At 52.5% G+C, this 6,596-nt stretch overlaps 1 protein-coding gene and 1 long non-coding RNA gene across 5 annotated transcripts in view; one reads left to right on the forward strand and one right to left on the reverse strand.

Moving 5' to 3' along the window:
• Nucleotides 1–6,562, reverse strand: part of MVP (major vault protein) — a 28,338-nt gene extending 21,776 nt beyond the window's left edge. For 3 of the 4 annotated variants that reach the window (XM_077985774.1, XM_002808293.4, XM_077985773.1), the window contains exon 1: nt 6,505–6,562. The gene's annotated coding sequence lies outside the window, so the exon portion shown is untranslated. Of the gene's footprint in view, nt 1–3,574; nt 3,890–6,504 lie in introns of those variants that run through there. The other variant, XM_077985772.1, reaches the window with a different exon arrangement.
• Nucleotides 5–6,577, forward strand: LOC144337982 (uncharacterized). The gene is made up of 2 exons (XR_013411688.1): nt 5–1,970; nt 5,115–6,577. It is a non-coding gene; the product is annotated as an uncharacterized LOC144337982 (long non-coding RNA).
• The last annotated feature ends 19 nt before the right edge of the window (nt 6,578–6,596 follow it).

The raw sequence follows: 6,596 nt of genomic DNA on the forward strand, positions 1-6,596 counted from the left end.
TGGATTTTTTTTTTTTTTTTTTTTTTTTTGACGGAGTCTCACTCTGTCACCAGACTGGAATGCAGTGGCGCAATCTCAACTCACTGCAACCTCTGCCTCCCAGGTTCACACCGTTCTCCTGCCTCAGCCTCCCGAGTGTTGGGACTACAGGTGCCCACCACCATGCCCAGCTAACGTTTTGTATTTTTTTAGTAGAGACATGGTTTCACCATGTTGACCAGGATGGTCTCAATCTCTTGACCTTGTGATCCACCTGGCTCTGCCTCCCAAAGTGCTGGGATTACAGGCATGAGCCACTGCGCTCGGCCCTTTTTTTTTTTTTTTTGAGGTAAGGTCTTATTTTGTTGCCCAGGCTGGAGTGCAGTGATCACAGCTCACTGTGCAGCCTTGAACTCCTCAGCTCAAGGGATCCTCCCATCTCAGCCTCTTGAGTAGCTGGGACTGTAGGTACGTACCGCCACGCCTAGCTAATTTTTAACTTTTTGTGGGTATAAGGTCTCTGTTGTCCAAGCTGGTCTCAAAATCCCGGCCTTAAGCAATCATCCAGCCTTAGCTTCCCAAAGCACTGGGATTACAGGTGGAGCCACCACGCCCAGCCAGGATGCCTGGATCTTGGTTCTCAACCTTATGGGATCAGTGATTTGAATAAGTCCCTTGACCACCCTGTGCCTGTTTCCTCATCTACAAAATGAGAATGGATATCATCATCAACCGAGTTAGCACATAAAGCACTCAGAACAGAGCCTGGCTCTTAATCTGCACTCTGACTGCAGAGGAGGAAGAGTGCCTGAGGCCCAACTTTCCTATCCAGTGAGGGATCTGGGGAATATAACCAGTGCCGGGGGCTCCCTGCCTGACCCGGCATGCTGGTTTAAGCCTCAGTTATTTACTGGTCAGTGGCAAGTCTTGTTTCACCCCAGCTGCAGGGATGGAACAGCAAGTAGGGCTTTCACTGCCAGGTGAAGCTTTTTCCACTGCTCCCTTGGAGGGTTCTCTGCAGGGCCGAAACCTGGCCAGGAAACCAGATGGGAGAAGAGGAAGGGCTGGGGCTGTAAGCGGAGGTATGGACAGGGCTCTGAGGCCCCCCGGGAAGATTTGAACTCTAGAAAGCTGTGCAAGGTTGGAAGCAGGCTCTGGGAACGCCCTCCATTGGCTCATCGATGGATGATCCCCACCACGCCCCCCACAGCTGAGGCCTCTCCACCATCTGCTGCCCCAGCTGGACCCAATCAGGTGGGCTGAACGCCTCGCCCGGCTCAGTGACTCAGCAAGAGTCATCCTCACGGCTGGACTCCTGGCTTGTTCTGAGGCCAAGCCCTCAGCAACTGCCCCTGCGTCAGCACCAGGACCCCACCTCACCTCCCTGACCACCCACCTGCCATGCCCTAAACCTGGGCCTTCCGCCTAGACCACCCGCCAGGTTCACCCAGGACAGGTCTTGCCTTCTACCCTCGCCATTCATGGAGGTGAGCCAGGGAAACCCTTTGACTCAGGCAGCATGTTGGTGACAAGTCTCAGATTGAGGTTTTTGTGGTTTCCTTCCAGATGACATGCGCAGTTAGAGCATTTTACTTAAAATAGATCAGGGCCCTCAAAAGACAATAGCAAGGATTGTGTTGACCTTTGGAAAGCTCTGCCCAGCCCTCAGGCTTGGTCCCTGCTCCCCAGATCCACTCATCCACCCATCTTCCTTCAGTCCCTGCTTCTGAGACCTGCCCTAGTCGGCTCTCAGTATAGATGCCCAGTCTTGCCTGATCACACCTCCCTCAGGGGTCATGAGGCTCCTGCAAGAACCGCAGCCAGCTTTCACCCCAAATCCCACCGGGGTCTCTCCCACCACGAGGGTAAATGGACAGGAACTAAATAGCCTGTCCAAAGCAGAAACCAGGTTCATTGTCTAGTTAAAAGAGGGGCTTTTGCCTGAGAGAGGTGGCTCACACCTGTCATCCCAACACTTTGGGAGGCCGAGGGTGGGAGGATGGCTTGAGGCCAGGAGTTCAAGACCAGTTTGGGCAACATAGCAAGGCCCCATCTCTTTTTTTTTTTTTTTGAGACGGAGTCTCGCTCTGTCGCCCAGCCCAGGCTGGAGTGCAGTGGCGCGATCTCGGCTCACTGCAAGCTCCGCCTCCCGGGTTCACGCCATTCTCCTGCCTCAGCCTCCCGAGTAGCTGGGACTACAGGCGCCCACAACCGCGCCCGGCTAATTTTTTGTAATTTTTAGTAGAGACGGGGTTTCACCGTGGTCTCGATCTCCTGACCTTGTGATCCGCCCGCCTCGGCCTCCCAAAGTGCTGGGATTACAGGCGTGAGCCACCGCGCCCGGCCAGGCCCCATCTCTTTAAAGAAAGAAAAAAAAAAAAAAAAAAGCGGGGGGGGAGGGAGACCGGGTCACAGACTCTTGGCTCAAAAGTAAACTTCTGCTACAGCAAAACTTAATAAACGAGTCATGCGTCACTACTTCCCAGAGATCTTCAGGGTCAACTGTGAGTAGCTGATATACTGAGTTTTTTGTTTTTTGGAGACAGTCTCACTCTGTTGCCCAGGCTGGAGTGAAGTGACACAATCTTGGCTCACTGCAACGTCCACCTACCTCCCAGGTTCAAGCAATTCTCATGCCTCAGCCTCCCGAGTAGCTGGAATTACAGGCACATGCCACCAAGCCTGGCTAATTTTTTGTATTTTAGTAGAGATGGGGTTTCACCCCAGGGTGGTCTCAAACTCCTGAGCTCAGGCAATCTGCCTGCCTCGGCCTCCCAAAGTCCTAGGATTACAGGTGTCAACCACCACTTGCGGCCACTAGTGAGTCTTAAATAGCAATTGACCAAGTGACCACACTGCCTACCAAGTCTGCAGTGAGCAGAGTGGCACCACCTGGAGGCTTGTTAGCAATGCAGCCTCCGGCCCCACCCCAGAGCCACTGAATCCATCGGCATTTTAACTCGACCCTCAATGACTTGCACATACATTAAAGTCTGAGCAACTCTGGTCTAAAGCAGAGACTCTTGGCCCAGGCTACACACTGGTCATCTGGAAATCTGTTTTTTTTTTTGTTTGTTTGTTTTGAGATGGAGTTTTGCTCTTGTTGCCCAGACTGGAGTGCAATTGTGCCATCTTGGCTCACTGCAACCTCTGCCTCCCGAGTTAAGCAATTCTCCTGCCTCTGCCTCCCAAGTAGCTGGGATTACAGGCGTATGTCACCACACCCCACCACACCCGGGTAACTTTGTACTTTTTTAGTAGACAGGGTTTCGCCATTTTGGACAGACTGGTCTCAAACTCCTGACCTCAAGTGATCCACCCACTTTGGCCTCCCAAAGGGCTAGGATAACAGGCGCCCAGCCTTCTGGAGATCTTTTTTAAAGCTACCCGTCTCCGGTGATTCTGTTTAATTGGTCCGGGTGAGGTTCATGCATTGCTATTTTAAAAAGTTCTCCCTCTGACTCTTAATATATATCCGGGATTGAGAGCCAGTGGGAAAATGTCACTCCAGCAGGTTTTATCACTGCCAGCATGCTCCTGGGCCACTTACTAGCCTCTGAGCCTTCCTCTCCAGTGAAGTGAGAATAAAAGTGACTGTTGACCAGGCTTGGTGGCTCCCGCCTGTAATCCCAGCACTTTGGGAGGCCGAGATGGATCACTTGAGGCCAGGAGTTCAAGACCAGCCTGGGCAACATAGCGAGACCCTGTCTCTACAAAAATCATAAAAAATATTAGCTAGGTGTGGTGGTGCACACCTGTGGTCCCTGCTACTTCGGAGGCTGAGGTGGGAGGATTGCCTGTGCCTGGGAGATCAAGGCTGCAGTGAGCCATAAATGGAGCACAGGAATGCACTCTAGCCTGAGCAAGAGTGAGGCCATCTCAAAAAAAAAAAAAAAAAAAGAAAAAAAGTGACTGCTTCAAGTCAAAGGTATTAGAGACTGGAAGGTTTCTGGTGCACAGTAGGAACTGGGAGGAGGATAAAGATCAGTTCCAGGCCAGGCGCTGTGGCTGTAATCCCAGCACTTTGGGAGGCCGAAGCAGGAGGATCGCCTGAGCTTAGGAGTTCGAGACCAGCCTGGTCAACATGGTGAAACCCCGTCTCTACTAAAAATACAAAAATTAGCCGTACATGGTGACAGGCACCTGTAGTCTCAGCTACTCAGGAGGCTGAGGCAGGAGAATTGCTTGAACCCAGGAGCAGAGATTGTAGTGAGCTGAGATTGCGTCATCGTACTCCCACCTGAGGGACAGAGCAGAGACTGTCTCAAAAACAAAAACACAGCTCCGATTGCAGGCTGCTCATCAAGGGCAGGGAATTGCACTCATTCTCCTCCAGCCCCTTCCCTTACCCAGGTCCAAGCAGCCTCCTTTGTCTCCAACCCCAGGGCTCTTGCTCCAGGCCGTCCTGAGGTTGGAGGCGAGGTCGGTGACCTGGCCCCGCCCCCAGACCTTACCACAGCTTCAGGTTCAGGAAAAGGCACATGAAGTTTGGTATAAACAAGGACACAACTTCACGGAGTTTCTCACTGATTTAAATATTGTAGTCTTTAGAGAATGGGTCACATGACTCAGGAACTGCCAGCAGCCTGTTTTCACCCAGCAGCTTCCTGGTTTACCCCCTTTAGGAGACCATTAATGGAAATTGAGAATCTGTCTCACTTTTTTTTTTGTTTTTGTTTTTAAGCAGCACAGTTTTAGGAATGATTCTTCCCAAGGAAATTGTTTGTGAGCTCCAGTCTAACTGGGCCACTTTGTGGGAAGGGGAGCAGCCTGGTGGCCTTTGGGAGGTGAGGGGGAGACAGAACAGCTCAGCCAGCCCAGACCTCCACTTGTCCTCCCTCCCTCCTCCCACCCCTGCCAATTAAGACCAGTCACCAGAGGCAAGAACCTCCTAGATCAGAAGCGACCCAGGAACCAGGCTTCAGAACCCCGATCTTCATTAATTATTTTCTAAACTTGCCTAATCATAGAACTGAGCTATAATTCTTTAAAAACAAAACAAAACAAAAAACCACACACACACAAAACAGAGACAAGGGTCTCATGTTGCTCAGGCTGGCATGGAACTCTTGGCCTCAAGCCATCCTCCCACCCTGGCCTCCCAAAATGCTGGGTGCCTGAGCCACCAAACCCAGCCCTGGGCTGGAATTCTTAATCCCGCTCCCGCTGCTTTTTGCAGGCCTCACTTCTGACCCACTGGGTCTAGGTTTCCAGGAGAGAGCCTCTTTCCCTGTGTTCCAGGCAAACGCCCCCCAGTAACAACTCCCATTTCCAATGAGCTTAATCTGTGCCAGGCAGTGTTAAGTGTCCTCTGACTCATGTTATCCTCACAATGAACCTGGAAGTTAAAAAACTTGCCCAAGAGGACACAGTTATCAAAGGATGGAGCCGGAAGTCTAATCTGGGTATGACTGTAGAGACCACAAACTAGGAGGCAGTGGCTTCTCAGGCAGAAACAGGAAGATTCTAAGCCAAGAATAAGGACTAGAGGACCTGGGTGGGGCGGGGTACTGCCCAGATGGCGCCAATGGCAATTCAAAGGTGAGTGTTTCCTACAAGCTGAGCCAGCGCCCAGCCTCTGCTCCCCCACAACCTGGGAAGGCGGCACCCAAGATAACCTGAGCACCCCGTTACCTTGGAGCCCTGAGGCTGTCTCTGGGCCACCCACTCAAGGTGGCCCCCCTACCTGCTCAAGGCTACAGAGGGCTGTCTTGCCCAAACAGCCACACCCCAGGGCCAACCCAGTGCTGTGTGCCAAGGGAGTTTCTGAGAGCCACCTGATACCCCACGTGACAGCTGTCCTTTCCCCCATCACCCAGGGGCCACCCAGGCGGAGAGCTGAGAACACAGGGGCCATCAGCCTCGCTATCACCCCCACCCCCAAGTGCTTCACTCCCAAGGGACAGCTCTAAGCTCCCCAGAATCTCAGGCTGGTGGGTCCAGCTGAGCATCCTAGTTTTCACTTTCTCCTCCCAAAAAGGAAAGAACCTTGGCCACTAAATTCTACACCTTCTGGAAATCACTCTAATGACTTCCTGAATGACTGACGGAGGCCAACAGCTGGCCCAGCCCTGCGTGGAGCAGAAACAAACCTTATCTGTCATAGTTAAGGGCCCTGAATGGGGACAGGTCAGAGCCCAGGTCCCAGGACAGTGCAGGCAAGTAGAGCAAGCACCGATCTAGCACTAAGATGGGGTCTGAATGACCCTGTAAGGTCCCCCACCTGATTTCCCATGTGGGACCCTGAAGTCAGAGAGGGGCCCGAGAGTTGCAGGGGGCTGGGGGATGGTGTTGGTGAGTTAATCTGCCTTTACTTCAAAACCCAGAAAACCCCAACTATTGGAAAGTGAAACCTCCCAAAGCAAAGCCACCGCCCATCCTCCTTCCCCGCTCTGATTCAGACATGTTTTCCCTGCCCCAGCAGAAGCAAGGCCCTTGAAAGCAAGACAGGAATAAAGAGAGCCTCGAGGGATACAAAGATCTGCCCCTGATTTGGGGTTTGGGGGGCTAGTACAATGTACTCACATCTAGAAGTGCAGCTAGCTGCAACCAACGCCTTGGATGGGGAACTCTCACCCAGCCTAGGGGATCACTTCCCAGCAGGGCAAGGCAGGCCA

The sequence above is a fragment of the Macaca mulatta genome, chromosome 20, assembly GCF_049350105.2.
Source record: "Macaca mulatta isolate MMU2019108-1 chromosome 20, T2T-MMU8v2.0, whole genome shotgun sequence".
Taxonomy (NCBI): Eukaryota; Metazoa; Chordata; class Mammalia; order Primates; family Cercopithecidae; genus Macaca; species Macaca mulatta.